The sequence below is a fragment of the Cupressus sempervirens genome, chromosome 11 (assembly GCF_028749045.1).
Source record: "Cupressus sempervirens isolate cs-2001-9-10 chromosome 11, ASM2874904v1, whole genome shotgun sequence".
In the NCBI taxonomy this organism is placed as follows: Eukaryota; Viridiplantae; Streptophyta; class Pinopsida; order Cupressales; family Cupressaceae; genus Cupressus; species Cupressus sempervirens.
The window spans coordinates 741,613,436-741,634,836 of NC_143128.1; the positions used below are offsets into that span (position 1 = coordinate 741,613,436).

General features: G+C 32.8%; 1 long non-coding RNA gene across 1 annotated transcript; it reads right to left on the minus strand.

Moving 5' to 3' along the window:
* Nucleotides 1-14,112: 14,112 nt before the first annotated feature.
* On the minus strand, nt 14,113-14,451 carry LOC149531764 (uncharacterized). The gene is made up of 2 exons (XR_016359115.1): nt 14,387-14,451; nt 14,113-14,303 (listed from the first exon to the last, which is right to left on the minus strand). It is a non-coding gene; the product is annotated as an uncharacterized LOC149531764 (long non-coding RNA).
* Nucleotides 14,452-21,401: the final 6,950 nt, after the last annotated feature.

Consider the following 21,401-nt stretch of genomic DNA (forward strand, 5'->3'; position numbering starts at 1 on the left):
ATGAAGGTATCTTGGGATAGTAGATATCAACAAGAGTACTCTATTGCTATATTTTGATTTTAGCCAGTTGGAAATAGGAAGAGTTGTCAAAGTCAATTAGGCCCTGTTTGGTTGGGGAAGATGAATTTTTCTCATAACCAGGTTTTCGAAAACCTGGTTATGTATTTTAGGAAGATAGTTGGACCGTTTGGTTGACACAGAAGATGAATTTTCAAATCCATATTCTGCGTTTGGTTGCCAATTTAGAAATTGGAATTGGAACAGAATATGACTAGGAATATCTTTTTGTTGTGTTTGGTTGTTCATTTTCTAATTGGAATTGGAATTTGATGTAAATTTTTTTTATCTTATTTAATTAGTTAAACACAAGGATTAGAATGAGTAAAGTATTAATATTTATGATTTAATTTATTTATAATTAGACCACATTATTATTATTTTTTATTCTTGAATATTCACAGTTTTATTTTGTTAGTCAATAATAAATAAAATGATTATTATTTTTTATTTTAATTCTATTTATTAGAAAAGAAAAGTAAAAAATAATCATACGTGCAATCATTTGTACGAAGTTATTTTTTGTCCCATCGTTGGAAATTGTGATCATATATATTATATATTTTTGAAAAATTGTGTAAGACAAATTTATCGTCGAATTGAATTTATTGTCAAGTTCATCCGAACTTCATAATTGTCGAACTTGAATTGAAACTTGAACCTTGTGACTTAGCTGCTAAATATGTGTGTTTGTGTCCTCTCTCTATCCCTCCCTATGTTTGTGTTCATCCACGTGATTTGGCAGAAGGATTGGACACAATAAATGTTGTTTATGCAGATGAATTATTGCCTACACTATATGAGAATTCTCGCATCTCTTAAGACTAGTTACCGACATAGAGAGGGATTGTGAGGCGTGTTGTGGCTCTTGGTCGATATCTTCAGAATCTATTGGCCATGGTTGTAACATTATATAGTCTTGGCAAAGAAATATTATCATTGAAGCTTCATTCACTGGAACATTTCCTTACTCCAGATGAAAAGTATGAAGCTGTTGAGCAGGTAATAGTTACAGCAACCAACTGTAGAGGCTATGAAGCGACTTGTCTTTATAAATGCTATTGGTTTTTTTAAGGGTTAGAGGGAATGGACAAGCAGCATCCGAAAACCATGTTATGGATCCATTGGATGATACTAGAATTCATCCAAATTCATATGAATTTTCCAAGAAAATGGCTAAGGACATATATTGTGAAGAAGCTGGACATGATATAGATGATATGGATGAGGAAACACAAGAAATGGCTGTTGAGCATGTCAAAAAATATCCTGATCTGTTAAATGCCCTTGATATTGATGAATATGCTAGAAGTGTGGAGCAATGGACATCCAATAAAAAGCAGGAAACCCTTGCTGACATAAAGAGTGAATTGTTACATGGATTTCAGGATTTGAGATCGCCATATAAAGAGCCATCCCAAGATGAGGAATTTTATCTGCTGACTGGAGAAAATGAAGAGACCTTGTTAATGGGAAAAATTGTCCCCGCAGAGTCCAAAATCATCGTATAATTTGTGATCTGGAATCAAACTTGACATGAATAATATTGAAAGAGGAGCTTTCTGATGATCTAGATATAGATCCTTTAGAAAAAATTGCAGAAGGCAGCATCCTTACCTGTTGGGTGAAAACTATGACAAAAGTGAAGTACCTAGTTGAGTTAACTTGCAAAGAGAGTTCACTAAAGAATGATAACTATCAAGGTGAATAGGATAAGGATAAGGAGGTTAAGGATCCATATTTTGCAGAAGAGGATTCCATTTCACGAAGTGAACAAGAGAATGAAACCATTAAGTTCCTAACAGATAAAGAGCCAGGGGAGAGTATTATCCGTCCAAGCTTGAAAGGGCCTACTCACTTGATTCTAACATTGAACATTTTCAATGGAGTTTATGCACACAAGGATATTGTGGAGGGAGGAAAAGACCAAAAGGATTTTGCTAGCTATCTTCGACTTGGAAAATACTTTCAATTGGGGAGGAGACATTTGAAGATCTTGATGAGGTCATAGACAGATATATATTCAAGAGAGGATAAGATATTTCAGTATTTCGTTCTACTGTTTGGTGAGTCATAAAACACACATCAACAGACACCTTTCTACAGATGCAGGAACACACAAGCTCCTCTCTCTCTCTCTCTCACTCTCTCCCTCTGTCCCTCTGTCCCCCCTTCTTATCCCGCACTCTCTGCCCCTCTATGTATCTCTCCCTTTTAATAAATTTATTAAGTTAGTTAATTATTCAACAAAATATGCAACTAAAATTTTACGTGAAATATTATATAGGAAAAAATATACCATTTTACATTCACATACATTAAACATTTGATGATAACTTTAACAAGAAAAATGATGCTTTGTTAATAATTGCTCTTAAAAAATGTGGAATTTTGGCAACATAGATTTTACATGCAATTTTTAAAAAAAGATCATGAAAATCATTAATCATATAAATCATATTTTAACATCATGAAATTCTAATAATGAATTTCACATAATTACTACAATATGAAAACTTGCTAACTTGATAGAACAATATCCATGATTTGATGGTGGTGTGAAAACACACCGTTAAACACGAAAACACTGAGAAATCCATGATGTATGCCTTTATGCCCCACATTCGACGACACACCGTTACATGCGAAAACACTGAGAAATCCACGATGTATGCCCTTATGCCCCACATTCGACGGCAACCCTCTCATGCTGCTCAATCTTCCCATTACTGTTTGTATTGTTAGATGGTCAATCCTGCATATATGAACTAAACATGCTTGAAAAATTAAAACCTAATTTTTTTTAATGGAATACACCAAGGAGTGGCATCAAAAATATTGATCGTTTACAAACACAGTAAACAATCATCAGATAGCTCATTTTTTATCAGCATGTGTGGTCTTGCAATATTAGCAAATCAAGAGCAATAAAAAAATACAAGAGAAAGACATTTTATCAATACCGTTGGCAATCTTGTCAAGAAGCACTCACATAGGAAACCAAATTGTGGAAAAAAAAATAAGAAATTTTAAAAATATCCAAGCAAATTAGGAATATACATATAACATGGGACAGAATCATGACTGTACAATCATCTACCAAAAATCCTCAATACTTTTGATAATCTTGTCAACGAGAAGATACATAGGAAATCAAATAGGGACAAAAAGACAAAAAAATAAAAACATATGCAAGCAAATTAGGACTATAGATATAACATAGGACAGAATCATGAACTATACAATCATCTAGCAAATCACATTTCTATATGCTTTCAAGTTCTACAATTGAGCATTCATCATTTGCCACTCCTTGTGTATTCCACGTATGTATGGTTCAAATATAACTCTAATTAACAATGCAATGAACAACTATACCAAACGTTTACGAGATCATAAACTACGTGTTGTGAGAGATCAATGCAATACCATTAAACAAAGCCAACTAACCCTCTGGAATTATTTCACATGCCAATTGTGTGAATGCCAATGAAATGAACAACTAAACTATGTACTGACCAATGCCAATCATGTCAATGAAATGAATGACTAAACTATGCATATATCAAGTATGTATACATACGTACATACATGCCTGAACATACATATGCACAAACATACATACATACGCACATACATACATAGATACACATGTACATACATGTGTACATACATACGCACATACATACATATATACGCACATACATACACACATACATACATACATGCTTAGCAAAATAGAAAAAATGTGCTCAGTAATGATTTCCAATATAGTGTTGTGACAGATCAATGCAATACCATTACACAAAGCCAATTAACCATCTAGAATGACTTCACATGCCAATCGTGCGAATGCCAATGAAATGAACAACTATCCTGCGTATTGACCAATGCCAATCATGTCAGTAAAATGGATGACTAAACTATGCATAGATCAAGTTTGTATACATACGTACATACATGTGTGTACATACATATGCACATACATACATACATACGTACATACATGTGTGTACATACATATGCACATACATACATGCATACGTACATACATGTGTGTACATACATACATACACATATACATACATACATGCTTAGCAAAATAGTAAAAATGTGCTCAGTAATGAGTTCCAGTATAGTGTTGTGAGAGATCAATGCAATGCATAGATCAAGTATGTATACATGCGTACATACATGTGTGTACATACATATGCACATAATACATACATACGTACGTACATACATACATGTGTGTATATACATACTGTTTGTTTCAAATATGTTTAGCAAAATAGTCAATATGTGCTCACTAATGAATTCCAGTATAGTGTTGTGACAGATCAATACCACTGAAATGGACAACTAAACTTTGTAACCGTTTCTTGACAGTAATGAGTTCTAGTATAGTGTTGTGAGAGATTAATGCAATACCATATAAATAGAGCCAATTCATAAGCTATGTATAGATCAATGGCAATCATGGCTTTTATCTAGACATAATCAATATGTGCTCAATATGTGCTCAATAATGAAATTTACAATTATATCACTAGCTTTTATCTATACATAGCTGACCTATACATAGTTTATCATGGTTCTATTTCTATCTGCTATCTGCTTAGCATAGTCAATAGATGTGGTAACTATTTGTTTCAAATCTATTTAGCAAAATAGTCAATATGTGCTCACTAATAAATTCTAGTATGGTGCTATGAGAGATCAATACCAGTGAAATGAACAACTAAACTTTGTAACAGTGTCTGGCTGTTGGTGTCAAATCTGTTTAGCAAAATAGTCAATATGTACTCAATAATGAATTCCAGTATGTGCTCATGTGATTACTTGTATATATCATAATGCCAATCATAATAGAAAAACATGGCAATCATGCTTTTATCTATACATAGTTGACCTATACATAGTTTATCATGGTTCAAATCTATTTAGCAAAACAGTCCAATATATGTTATAACAGTTTGTTTAGAATCTGTTTAACAAAATAGTAAATATATGCTCACTAATGACTTCCAGTATAGTGTTGTGAGAGATCAATGCAATACCATTAATCAAAGTGAATCATGCCAATGAAATGAACAACTAAACTATGGATATATCAAGTATGTATAGATCCATGTAAAATCATTCAACATACTTATGACGTCATAAACTATGTACAGATCAATGCAATACCATTAAACGCAGCCAACTCATAAACTATGTATGGATACATGGAAGATCAATGGCAATCATGGCTTTTATCTATACATAGTTGACATATACATAGTTTATCATGGTTCAAATCTGTTTAGCAAAACAGTCCAATACATGTTGTAACAGTTTGTTTAGAATCTATTTAACAAAATAGTAAATATATGCTCACTAATGACTCTCAGTATAGTATTGTGAGAGATCAATGCAATACCATTAATCAAAGTGAATCATGCCAATGAAATGAACAACTAAACTATGGATATATCAAGTATGTATAGATCCATGCAAAATCACTCAACATACTTATGACGTCATAAACTATGTACAAATCAATGCAATACCATTAAACGCAACCAACTCATAAACTATGTATGGATACATGGAAGATCAATGACAATCATGGCTTTTATCTATACATAGTTGACATATACATAATTTATCATGGTTCAAATCTGTTTAGCAAAATAGTCCAATACATGTTGTAACAATTTGTTTAGAATTTGTTTAACAAAATAGTAAATATATGCTCACTAATGAGTTCCAGTATAGTGTTGTGAGAGATCAATGCAATACCATTAATCAAAGTGAATCATGCCAATGAAATGAACAACTAAACTATGGATATATCAAGTATGTATAGATCCATGCAAAATCATTCAACATACTTATGACATCATAAACTATGTACAAATCAATGCAATACCATTAAACGCAGCCAACACATAAACTATGTATGGATACATGGAAGATCAATGACAATCATGGCTTTTATCTATACATAATTTATCATGGTTCAAATCTGTTTATCAAAACAGTCCAATACATGTTGTAACAATTTGTTTAGAATCTGTTTAATAAAATAGTAAATATATGCTCACTAATGACTTCCAGTATAGTGCTGTGAGAGATCACTAATTAAATAGTCAAAATGTGCTCAATAATGAGTTCCAATATAGTGATGTGAGATTAATATAGTTTCAGTTTAGTGCTATTAGAGATTAATGCAAAACCATTGAATAGAGTAATCATGCAGCATAAGTCATTGCAATCCAGTCAGTAGCTGAAATAGCTAAATGGTACCAAATGTCATTGCAATCCACTCCACTCTCTCCACCTCATCCATCATCAAGAACCCTTTGGCTCTTTCACATTGAAGCACGAAGGTATCATGTGCTTTCACGAAAATTGCTCGACTCAGTTCAGGGATAGCTTTGAGAGCAGTATATGCAGCAGTCAAAATATTATCATCTTCAGATTTATCTACTTTTACAATCTGAGGCTTAATGAGGCCATCTTTTAGTTCCTTCATAGTTTTTCATATCACATCCAATGATGCAGCCAAAGATGTCTTCTTCCTCTTTCCCCTCCTTGATGATAATGGTGGAGTCGTCCCTCTAGCACTTGCACTCGACTGATTGGAATGATATAACTCTTCATCAATATCTGGTTGGCTGTCAAGAGGTGTACCACAATTGGTATCATCCTCATCAAGCACATTAAATGCATCGTTCATAGGGTGCCCTTCTTTAGCATCAAGGGGTGTTGTAGATGCGAACCCTTCAGCAATGTCATTACCGACAATTACAGCCAACTCATTGAAATATCGAAAAGGTGACCTCTTATACATTTTTGCATTTTTGAATTCTCTCCTCTACATATAAGCATTAATAGATGGATTAGGTTGTAAGTTTTTCATTATTAAAATAAGAAGGGAAAATTTCTTTAATGAAAAGAGTACAAAGATCATCCTACCTTCAAAAGGTCATCCCACACTGAATCCTCAGCATCCACAGTTTGAGTTTCTTCATTCCAAGCTAACCCACTTGTATTTTTCAAGTCCTTCATTACTTTATATCCTACTTTCCATGTTTTTAGCTTATTCTTAAAATGATCTCATGACAAATTCGAGTTCATCGCTGCATTGAATGTCCTCTCTATCGCAGTCCACGCCTCTTTTTTAAACCCACCTTCACCTTTCCGTCCGAGATGGACTTGTTCAAGGAGCAAGGCTAAAAACTTGTGTTCCATCGATTTTGTCCACATTTTCTTCTTTGAAGAAGAAGATTTGTTGCTCACAGCGAGGGATCCATCTATATCACTCAAAGTAATGGGAGAACACATCTGGTTCACATGATCAGATCCGTCCATGCTCATCATGAGCTCAGTATATGCCATTGTGTACTCCTTCCTGTATTTCATTTAAATTTGAAGTAGAAAATCTTTAACTATCAATTTTTAATACGTCATAATGGAACAAGGCTAACATATTGAATAGGTAAACGTATTACGATTTAAAGTAATCATACGACTGAAATTGAAAGTTATTGCTCTTTAAATTTAAATGGAATGCAGCAAGCAGTAACATCAGAAAAATAGGATTTTCAACGAATTCGTTGTTCTCTTCTTACTAGTGGGCTTATGATCTTCATCATTTGGTACTCCTTGTTGTATTTCATTTAAAATTGAAGATGATAAACTTTAAATATCATTTTTTAATACATCCTAATGCAATGAGGCTAACATTTAATAAACTTGAAAGAATTTAACTGAAGATGATACACATTTTAAGCAATAATTGATGATAACACATCAACATCAAAAAAACTACCAGTAAGACAAAATGGTGATATCAATGGCAAGTAAATAGTCATGAGCCCCATTATGAAGCATGTTATTGTACTTTCTCAATGCAAAGATGTATAATAATTGTGCTTTCTTGCATTTAAATCAATATAATCTATATTTCAAGTTGAATTGTGTATTGCAGATATGATCAACAATTTTTGTACATAATGTAGGTGTGAAATTGAAAGTTAATGTTCTTTTTATTTAATTAGAATGTAGCAAAGACTGATATCAGAATAACGAAATCACACACCATCATTGTATATGCATACATCAATTTAATCATATAAAGCACATTGCCTTCTAATAAATCATTTATTCTCGAGATCTATAATCTTCCCACATCCTATTTGTTATATCTTATCGAAATTGGGCCCACTCATTTCTATCCTCCTGAGACAACCCATATGTCTCAAGCAGTGGCACCTCTATCCCATCACGATCATCTTCCTCTTCAATAGCTTCTTCCGATGGAAGGCCATCCTCTATCGTAATGAAATTGTGAAGTATGCAACATGCTAAAACAATATAGGATTGTGTCATGATATCATAAGACGTTGCATGTCTTAAGATTGGAAAACGCTGCTTCAGAATACCAAATGTACGTTCTACTGCATTTCTAAGAGAGGAGTGTCAATGGTTGAACAACTCATGTGCAGAGTTTATTGGGTTTTCTCTTGACCACTCTTTCAAGTGGTAGCATGTACACCGATAAGGAGCGAGAAATTCAGGTGCATTTGGATATCCAGCATCCACGAGATAATATTTTCCTATATAAAGAAAATATATTGTCAATACTTGAACCATTTAGCATAACCTTGAGTATATTAAAATGTGATTTGGCTTACCAGGGGGAACTACAAGTGGATCTGATCTGGATAGAGTTGAGGCTAGAACACGGCTATCTGCAGCAGAGCCTTCCCAACTAGCAAGGCAATACTGAAACTTACAATCAAAGGAGCAGACACCCATAACATTTTGCGATAGGTTCCCTTTTCTATCATGATATTTACCCTATATGTCGACACCAACTCGCACTGGAATATGGGTACCGTCGATGGCTCCAATGCAATCCTGTGGGATATGATACACTGATCAAATGCATGCTCAAGTAATAATAAGATAAGGACAACATTCTAGACAATAAACTTGTTATAATGTGTGATTTACCTTGAAGAATGGTTCAAAACGATCCTTCCCACTAATTTCAGGAGGAGTGCCTGGACTAGGTGGTATGAAGTAATCTCTGTGAAGGGCTAAGATAGCCATCAAAACCTTGTGGAAGTACCGACTGACTGTCTCTCCTGAGTGCCCAAAGTTATGGGCAATCTTGCGGTTCCTTAGATTGTGCCCAAGGGTGTGGAGGAACATCACTAGTTGTTCCTCTAACTTCAAGTGGATCGTATCTCTCAAGCTTCCTTTCAGCCTCAGAATATGAGCTAGAGAAAAGAAGGCTGCCCTACTCATCCGAATCTGATCATGACAATCCACCTCATTCGAATGAATAATGTCTCTACAAAAGGAATTTCCTTTTCTTATTCGTTTACCCATTTGACTACCTTCTCGGGCTACCAATACTTTGGCTATGCCAACAAAAGCAAAAAGAATTGTGAGAATGCGGGTGTATGTGGTCTTCCTAACTATGCTTCCTTAGACCTCTATACTCTCCATAGGATCCATCAGTGACCTGAAAGGTGGACAATTTAAACACTATCAGTTATGAAATATCAACTATCACCTATCGAGATACAACATGATTATTTGCTAGCCTCATTGCATTAAGAAGTCAATTATTTATTCAAATACAGCAAGGAGTACCAACTACCGAGGATCATAAGCCCATAAAGAACAAATTACAATGTGTCATTATACTCCATGTAATCTATCTATACCAATGAAAGCATAATATTGATTCCATTTGTCTATATGTATACACACATGTATGTATATATGTATGTGCGCACACATGTATGTATGCATGTATGTATGTACACACACACATGTATGTATGCATGTACGTACGTACACACACATGTATGTATGTGTGTATGTACACACACACACATGAATATATGTATGTATGTACGTACACACACACACATGTATGCATGCATGTACGTAGACACACACATGTATGTATGCATGCATGTACGTACACACACAAGTATGTATGTTCGTACGTACATACACACACATGTATGTATGCATGTACACACATGTATAAATGTACAGACACATATATGTATGTACACATACACATGTACAAACTATAACTTGAATTTGGGCTTTTATGAATGTGTTTTAATAAATCGTCGAGTCCGCTGAAACTGAGGCTCGTCTTTTAGAAGATGAAAAGTAGCATAGTTGGCAATGGGAATAGCGTTTCTTTCTGCATTGATCTATACATAGTTTAAAATCATGGCTTTTATCTATACATAGTTTATAACCTCATAAGTATGTTGAATGATTTTGCATGGATCAATACATACTTGATATATCCATAGTTTAGTTGTTCATTTCATTGGCATGATTCACTTTGATTAATGGTATTTCATTGATCTCTCACATCACTATACTGGAACTCATTGGACTATTTTGCTAAACAGATTTGAACCATGATAAACTATGTATAGGTCAACTATGTCTAGATAAAAGCATGATTGCCATGTTTTGCTATTATGATTGGCACTATAATATATACAGGTAATCACATAATCACATACTGAAATTCATTATTGAGCACATATTAAGCACATATTGATTATGTATAGATAAAAGTCATGATTGCCATTGATCTATACATAGTTGATCCATACATAGTTTATGATTTGGCTCTATTTAATGGTATTGCATTCATCTCTCACAGCAGTACACTAGAACTCATTACTGGCAAGAAACTGTTACAAAGTTTAGTTGTTCATTTCACTAGTATTGATCTCTCACAACACTATACTGAAAGTCATTAGTGAGCATATATTGACTATTTTGTCAAACAGATTCTAAACAAACTGTTACAGCATATATTGGACTGTTTTGCTAAACAGATTTGAACCATGATAAACTATGTATAGGTCAACTATGTATAGATAAAAGCCATGATTGCCATGTTTTGCTTGATTGGCACTATGATATATACAAGTAATCACATGAGCACACACTGGAATTCATTATTAAGCACATATTGAGCACATATTGATTATGTATAGATAAAAGCCATGATTGACATTGATCTATACATAGTTGATTCATACATAGTTTATGACTTGACTCTATTTAATGGTATTGCATTCATCTCTCACAGCAGTATACTAGAACTCATTACTGGCAAGAAACAGTTAGAAAGTTTAGTTATTCATTTCACTGGTATTGATCTCTCACAGCACTATACTGGAATTTATTAGTGAGCACAAGTTTATGACTTGGCTCTATTTAATGGTATTTCATTCATCTCTCACAACAACATACTAGAACTCATTACTGGCAAGAAATTTTTACAAAGTTTGGTTGTTCATTTCACTGGTATTGATCTCTCACAGCACTATAGTGGAATTTATTAGTGAGCACATATTGATTATTTTGCTAAACAGATTTAAAACAAACAGCTAGAAACTGTTACAAAGTTTAATTTTTCATTTCACTGGTATTGATCTCTTACAGCACTATACTCAAATTTATTAGTGAGCACATATTAACTATTTTAAAAACAGATTTGAAACAAACAGTTACCACATATATTGACTATTTTAAAAACAGATTTGAAACAAACAGTTACGTTTGAATGAACCAAAAAAACTTAAAAAAATCCAGTATGCAAAGGTGGGTGTGAGAGGAGAACCGTTTACCGCCACCGCTGTTCAAAGTGGAGAAGAGAAATCGCAGAAAATGCCAAGGCCACACAAAACCACGGCCACAGAAAACCCACAAACCAGAAACCCTCGCAAACCACGGCCACAGAAAACCCACAAGCCCAACAAACGCAGCAAACCAGAAACCCTCGCCTTCGCACAATAGAGCACGAAAACAATACAACCGTCGTCTTCCAAAAAACCCAATTTGTTCTTCCAAAAACCTAAGGCGGATTCGGCAGACCCGACGATTTATTCAAATGCATTCATAAAAACCCAAAACCTGGTTTTCATTTCAACTTCCACCTATTTCTTGGAAGAAATTTCTTCCAATTTTTAAGCGAAATTGGCAGACGAAACCCGAAACCAGGTTATGTGTTTGATGAACCAAACGCCACCGTTTTCTTCCATAACCTGGTTTTGGCGCTGAAAACCCTATTTCGCGCCCGGTATTCCCGTAACCAAACGGGGCCTTAAAGTAAGAACGAAGGAAGACATGAATGGGAGGAGTGAATGAAAATGGTAATCAAACACCCCTTGACCGTCGAGCATACACTGTTAAGGCGTTCAGATGCATCAGACACAAAAGAACATGTTACATTCCAACAAATGTAAAAGAGGGGATATTTATTTTAGACTATGGAAACATGTGGATCGCCTCGGTGAGAAATATTTTGGTCAAACTCATGAAATAAGAAACAACACTGCCAGATATTTTACGTGAAGGTTAAGAGAAAAGTCACTCAGGTCGAAGCTTGCATAAGTAACAGATTTGAATGAGCTTATTAAAGGCACGTCGGTACTTATAACGTGGATCAAGGAACCCCAAAAGTGGCAAAAGGTTAGAGGCGACTAACATATTATATGAACTAGAAAGTAATTTCAAGGAGATCGATTGGGGGTGACACGGAGAAAGGAAGACATGTCATATGTGGCATGATCCACGTGTCGATGTAGCAGAGGAAGTGCGACTAGATCTATTTTACCATAATAGATTTCAGTGGCCACTGAAAAGGGCACCGGCTACGGTGCAACATATTTGCACTGGCCGGGCCCCTCCTCCATCCTTTCTCCGACGACTCCAACTTTACTTGGCGCAGGTACAAACGGCAGGTGCAGGTACAAAGGTCCCTTCCACTGCGCCGTATGTTGTCAGACGCCGCCCTCTGCCATCTCCTCCGCCATCCAGCGTTTTACAATTAATATCAACCAAACTCATAAATGACAAAACTTATGCAATTAATTTTTTTGTTTTAAATATATAGTAATATAGAAATAAAATAAATGTTGTTTATTTTATAGAAGTAATAAGTTTTTTAAAGAAAAATTAGTTGCTTGAAAGATAAGATTAAATTAATTGATTATTATATTAATTATATTATGAAATTCAATTAATAATTTAGTACATTAAAAAATAAAATAATATTTTTGCATAGTTATATTTAACATATTTAAGATTTCTAATTGATTTTGAAAAAAAAAAAATTTAAAAAATTGAAATGAAATAGTTTAAAATTAATAATTATAATAAATAAATAAATTAAATTTAACAATATTTTATTTCTTTTATAAATACAACATAAAAATACATATGTTTTCAAATTTGTTTATTTTTTAACATAGCTATTTATGTGTTGTCTCGATTGTCATGTAACATTAATAGTTCCTCATTTATTTATTAAACTTATTTAATGACAACAAACTAAGCAAGTATCAATTTGTGATATTCTTCTCAAGATTTAAGTGTGTGATTTTGAGTCAAACTCATTGACCCATGTTTCATGAGTAGTGATTCAACATGAATCCATCTCTCATGAGTATAAATGTAACACTTAGCACTCATTGGATCTAGGTGATGCTCACAAGGGTGAAGCACCAAGACTTTCTGAGAGGTCACCCATCCTAGTACTACTCCAGCTTGAGTGCGCTTAATTATGGAGTTTCATCCATGGAAATGATCTCCTACTTATCAAGTATCAATTTTTTGTACAAAATAATTCATAAGACAACCATGTTGAATATAATTTCTTAGATAGTTAACCTACTTAATCGTTTCATTTTATATATTCTATATCTTGTCATCTTATTTTCTTCTAAGTAAGAATGAGAAAAATTACATGATTCTTAACCACATAAAATGTTACAAAAAAATTGCTTAATTTGACCATGTTATTCATAACCATACACATATGTTATTTCAACATTTGTGTTATTGCAATACTAAAGTTGGATCAAACGTTACATGCTAACTTTAATCAAATAACACATGGAAAGTTCAAGACAACATAAATATATGAAGATGATGAACAACTATTTTACCAAAATATAACTCAAAGCATCATAATGCTTTCACTACGAGACAAAATCAAATCCCTTGTAAAAGCACAAAATCAAGGATGTAATATTTGGATGATAAAATAATACAATATGTTTTGAAAATCTTTCATAGTGAAGCTCTTAGTCTTGACTTATATTGACCTCTCTTCTAATTGGAACCATTTTATCACTTCGATAAATTTACAAAAAAGTGTTGATCACCATCCTCCATATAAACATCATCAACACCTGCAAATATATTGTGTTAATAATAAAATTCATTTTCAAACTAAAGACACAATTGATTGAAGTTCATTTCGTATTTTCCTTACCATCTCTACTTTGCATTGTGTTCGTTCTTGCTATTGTTTGATTAAGATCAATAAAATATGGTTGCATGCTTTTTTGAATTTTTTGTTGATCATCTAATTCAAAAAAAGCATTAACATTTAATATATATCATCAATAAATTTAAAATATAGTTGTCAATTTAATACTCATAATTATGTTTATTTCATAACTTCATTACCATATCTAGCTTCTATTGCATCATTTTTTGTTGCTGCCTGATTAGATTCAATGGAATCTAGTTGCATGTATTCTTGATTTTTCTGTTCATCATCTAATCCTGCAATAATATGAACATTTAGTATGTAAACTTTGGCAAAATAAATTTACAAACTAAAGACTCATAATTCATTGATTTATATAATGTCATTACCTTGACTAGTATCTATCACATCCATTGTTGTTAATGTTTGGTTAAGATCAATAGAGAAGGGCAACGCAAGTTGTTGAGCATCTTGTTGATCATCCAAATCTACATAAAAAACTTATATTTAACATTTTAACTTATATAAAATGTTCAAGTATAAAATTAATTTATGTACATAATCTAAACAATATTAAAATTACTATCTACCTACAATAACTTGTTAAAAGGTATGGATAGGGATAGTATTGATCATTGACGGTTGATCTCTAATAATTGTATCTTGTACATACAGAAGTGGTTAGAACTATGAACCAAGTATTTTATTATAAAAGTAACAAAGACACTTAATAGTTAAAAGCTTACCATTTGGAAACTTCACTTCACCAATTGTTGTATGGTTTAGATCAATGGAGAAAGGTAATTGACGCTGTGGAATACTTTCTCGATCACCCAAACCTACAATGAAATATGATTAATACATGAAATGAAAATAAGAATTATTGCTATGTAATTATAAAAATACTTTTTCTTAAAAATACACTCACCTTGTTGCCTGATAATATCTCTTTCTTCTTGAATAGCTATATTTGAGCGATTTATGACCTTTTTCTTTTTCTTTTTCTTTTTGCATCCTATAGAGGGGAACTGGAAATTTTCATTCTCCTCAACTCTACTATTTAAGTTTCTAGAGAGGGATTTACGCTTTTTGTGAATGGAATGACTTTTTTTCATTTTACTTGGACTAAACCATGGTGCTATTCGTCTCATAGATATGTTATCTGAGCCAGGGATTGGTTTAAATTTGGAAGATGAAGCAAGAGATGCATGAATTTCTCTAAATTTGTCAACAGATTGACTAAAGATGTCTTTGTCATAATCACTAGTTGGTAAATTTTTGAGCAATGAATTTAAATAATCAACAGATTTTTGAAACTTATCATTGATAGTAGTAGATAAATTCCAACTATCTGCAATACAAATGTAATAACAAAGTCAGAATTACTGATAAATATTGAAATTTCATTAAAAATGATAGTTATGAAATTTACCAGTTTTGTCACCTTCACCAACGTTAACCTCAAGCACATCTTGATTTCCAGAAAGTATACAATCATCTACAATTGAAATATTACGTAATTAATGTTGAGAATTATAAAATCATTTAATATTTAACTATAGAGATCATATTGATCATTACCAATGACATTAATGTCATGACTCGATCTTCCTATGACTTCCTCATCATCAACGACCAATGGAGTAGAAGCTTCTGTAATTTTAAATGAGACTAATATAGTTAACATAGATTTTTTTTAATAAAATGTAAATAAATTAATGCTAAATTTTAAATGATACTTACCAACAACTTTATCATGTGTGTTTCTCTTTATTATATATAAGATCTTCAACACATGTTTGCATGTGTTTCCTCTTTTTGCCCATTCACAATCACACACATGCAAATTTGGTCCAAATTTCCTTACGAAATACCATTTTGCTGGAATAGTTTGACTTCTAACTTTATATGTGTTTGGTAGCTGGTCATCTTGATAGCAATCAGTATCTGGTATTAATTTTGATCTTTCTAATGCAGTTATGTAATATCTTTCCTTTTTGAAGTTGGTTAAAAATCCAGATTGTTGCAAATATCTTTTATTTTTATAGAATGGCTCTACCCTATGAAGAAGTGTATAGATGAGCCAATCCATTCTTCTTGTGCATTTCCTAGAACAATCACTTAGATGTTGACTCTTGATGTGGGAGTGATATGACTCTATCGAAGCATTAGTTTCTTGATTTGCATGAGGGAAGCTCCGAAAGCTTTTTGCCCACATCGCTAGAAAAACAAACATGACATCTTAGCATATAGAATAATTAATTTAAATTATATAAATTCATAATAAAATATAAAAGATAATCTTGATGGTCTTACCAATGCGACTCTCATCATGGCACCAATAATTCTGAAAGTAATTAATGAATTCCTTCTCTTCTTTGAATTCCTCTATGAACTTCATTATCAAATCAGTAATGGCATCTTCATTTTCATGCATTGCATACATTATCTCACCCAGTCTATCAAATATTCTTGTTCCAACATCTTTATTTTTAACAAATCTGGATTATATACAACAATATAGAGTTATGATGTTATGTATGTGATTTTTCATATATTCTAATAAAATATTAACTTACTTGTACACATTCTTCAGCCATGCCCTACGCACATGCCAGATGCATAACAACACTCGACACTTAAAGGATAATCTACAAGATAATTAATTATCAAAGTTCATAAGTAGTATTCTAAAAATAATAATTCTTAAATTGAAACTTGTTTATGCTAAAAATTGGAAAACATATATATGTATAAACTAAACATTAAAAATTTGCATTCTTCTAACTATAAACTAAGGTTGGAGAAAACCTTATTGCTTCAATCTCGGCGCTAGCATCATCTGTCATGAATGCATTGACATGCCAATCTTCTCTATATTGTTTCCCTCTTTTATAAATCTCCATTAGCCATTCATTTATATCCTCAATTTTATTTCTTGAGGATATGGCCCATGCAACCGGTACACCAGCTTCTTGTTCATCAAATACAAGCAAAGTATAAAGTTGATACTACACATGAAAAAAACAACAATATATTAATTTTTTAGACAAATAAAACTAATGGCTAAATTAAAATCCATAAAAAAAAAATTAAAATTGTTCTACTCACACAGTATTTGTTTGTTGAGAATGTGGAGTCCATCGCAATAATTGAATCATGTGAATGTTTCACCATCATCTCTTGCATCCATGGTGTTTGGATGCCTATGATAAATGGAATATTTTCTTTATTTGTTGGTGTTTTATAAAAAAAGAAGTTATCTTTCTCCTCTATATGCCACAAACATACACTTTTTGCATCATCCTCATTTTTCTGTGAATGTAGGGAACGCACTCTTTTCCATGCATTTAACACATCCTTTCTTAGCAAACAAGTATCCCTCTTATTCATCAACTTTGTTAGACTAGAATCTAGGTAATGTCGTTGACATATTGTGTCAATCCCTACGCCCATCAATAGTAAGGATTCAATATATGATTTACATTCAGTTGATAACCTTGGTGCAAAACTACTCCTTGGATCACCAGAAGGGTCATTTTTTCCATGACAAAATTCACCATTGGCATCTTGATGACTAAATTCATTATATATAATTATTGCAACATCTGGTCTACCATACATAACCCTAACATTAAAATGAGTTTGACAACCCCTTTTTTGAATAAAATTGTGACTTCTTTCCTTGCTTGTTGGTGCATTTCTTTTATCTAGTGGCCCAAAAGCACAATGATAACTGTTTAAACATGTGAAAAAATATAAGTTAATGGATATAAAAAAATATAAGTTAATGGATATAAAAAAAAAGTGACATGCTTAATCAATTTATTAAAGCAGACAAACCTTGAATACATCTTTGTGGCATGATTAGTAGGTTCTATCAAATTACTCTCCAAAATCCTTTTACGCACAAATGTTGTTTCAGTACTATCCAATAAACCTTCCCCTTTGACAAAGTGAGGGAGCCTTTCAAGAGGGATAGCAGCACACCATTCTATTTGTTGTTTATTATCATCTCCAATAGGTGTCCATTCAAGTTCACAACTTGAGAAATGATTTCCTTCATTTGGGATGTCTTGCACATCTAACTTGATAAGTGATTCCCACTTATTCTTTCTACCCATCCTGAAATTTTTTAATATTGTTAGTGACCCTTAATATTGTTAAAATACGTAAAAAAGTTTTTATAGTGGTACCATTAAATCTATATTATAATACATGAATTTTTTGAAGTACACAAAAGTAAATGTAATTTGAAAATTTAAAAAAAAAACCAAGATGATTCTAAATCAAACAAAAACTTTATGAAAACATAGGTATTCAATTCCATTTCTTACTTCAAGGAAGTACAAATTTATGAAAGTAGAATGAATGTAAAATTTATATACATCTTAAGTATCTTAGTAATTCTACATGGATGTAAATATACCAACATGTGTCAAAATGAAATAGTTAAAAAGAAATTGGAATAAACTTTGTATGTATTTTCATATGTCATGTTTTATTATGCTCTAATTATTTTCATTTGGCAACCCCTTTTTTGTATAAACTTTCATATCTTTTTAAGGACATGTAGAAACCAATATATTAATCAACATGATAAATTTTATATATATATATGACATGCTTAATTATATGGAAAATGTTAAGCATACTTTGAATACATTATGGTACTATGGTTAGTAGGGTTTTCCAATTTGGGCTCTCTATGAGCTTTATGCAGAAATGTTGTCTTGATGTCATCCTGCAATATACCTTCTCCTTTGATAAAGTGAACAAGTCTCCCAAGAGGGATAGCAGCACATAAGTCAAGCTCCTAGATATTTTCATTTCCGATAGGTATCCATTTAAGATCATTCATTGAAAAAAGATTTCTTGTTTTTGGAATGTCTTGGACATGTAATCGAATTAGTAATTCCCATTTCAATCCCCTACTCATTCTGTACAATATTTGGCTAATTAGTTCAAAGAGATCAATGCGCTCTTGAAAGAGAATGAAAGAAGGCAACAATGAATTTATCAAGGATAGGAGGCACACACCGTACACAACCTTCATTCATACCCAAAAAAGTCCTTAGTAATGGAGGCAAAGAACTAAGGCTTGTGAAAGGAGATCTTGATGCCAACATGGAGGCTTATATGAAGATTGATCCAAAAATAAGACAACAACTCCCATTTATCCAGTTTCACAACTTAAAGAATGGATCAATGGGAAGTCAAATGAACCATTTTTTCAAAAAGGATCTGTAGAATAGGATGTCTAGGTTGACACTAGCAACATTTGATGGTACAAAAAAAGATTCAGCACAAGCATGGATCCAAAAGTTAGAAATTAATATTAATATAGTTGGCATTGGTATAGTTGGATATCAATATATATTAATATAGTTGAAATTGGTATACTCACAACATATTTTTTTGTTGAAAAAGTGGAATCCAGTGCTATAATAGAGTTATGTGAATATCTCACCATCATCTCTCACATCTATGGTGTTTGAAAACCTATAATAAATGGAAATTTTTCTCCACTATTGGGTGTTTTATAGTAGAAGAAGTTGTCTTTTTCCTCTACATGCCATAAACTTAAACTTTTGGCATCAATTTCATTGTTTTGTGATCGAAGGGAATACACCCTTTTCAATGTGTTCATTACATCTTTTCTTAACAGAAATGTGTCCCTCTTATTCATTAACTTCATAACCAAGATCCAAATAATGTTCTCACATATTGTGGAAACCCCACACCCATCAATAACAATGACTCAATATAAGATTTATATTCATTTGACAATCTCAGGGTAACCGTACTCCTTTGATCACTAGAAATGTGTTATGTATGTACATTAATTTACGCTTATAATAATTTTGAATGAACTTGAGTACAACTAACATGGGATGTAATCTCAATGGGATAATTTTGAGATGACCAAGAAAGGCAAGAATAATGACAAAAGGAAAGAATTGTATTGGCATCAATGACAAGACATCTCCAAATATGTGATAAAAATCTCTGAAGTACACATAATTTACACAATATTTTCTTCTCCAAGTATGTTATCTTTTCCAATTCATCTTCTCTGATTTTATCATCCATTAGGTGAGAGGATTTAGGTGATAATCTAGGAGGAGCAAGAAATGGAGAGCAGTATTGATTTCTTCCAAAAAAATCATTTGCTGACTGCCAATCTGAAGCCTAAAAGGTGTTTAATGTTTCTAACACCCTATTTTCAACCTATCTAAGTGTTCTATGAAGTTAAATCATCATTCTGAGTCATTTGGCGAAGTCTTGCTTTTAGAAATTGTCAATCTTGCATTTTCACCTAAGTGTCAAACAGCGACAGGAGGTTGTGTTTGTGATTGAATATCTCACACCTAGAATTACATCATGATTCACCACTTTGGAAATATCTAGTATCCATACCTGAGAGCCTATGTTTCAAATTTTGAGTCGTTTCGAGTTCATTTGACTAGGTTTTGAATCCCTCAAAGTTGGTAGTTTACTGTTTTCACACATTTGCAAAATATTCAAAATTCTGGAAAGCCATGTTTGACGTGTTGTAACTTTTGACCAGTTGACCCAAATGTCAAAATTCCTTTTGTGTTGCATTGTAGACGTTAGAGACCTGTCATGTTTCAAATTTAGCTCTTGACGAATCCGTTTGATCAGTTTTCAAATGCAATTCCAAACGGAATTTCTAAAGTTTTACTGGTGTCAGTATTTACAGATTGATTGGAACCCCTATTCATGATGTCATATCTCCTGATTCGTGATAGGTGAGATCGAATGGTTGGTTTCCCTATGTTCTATACTGAAAATACTCCAGGTGTGTCAATTTTTATGTCTTGACGAATTCGTCTGCACACTTTTCCAAGCCAATTCCATTTGCAAAAATCGCTTTTTGTCATTGTTCCCAGTTTGCAAAATCCAAGTAGCCAACTTCAGATGCTCGCCAAATTTTCCTTGTGATCCATCATGAGCCCAAATCGTATAATCATATTCTCCTCATGACAATGTA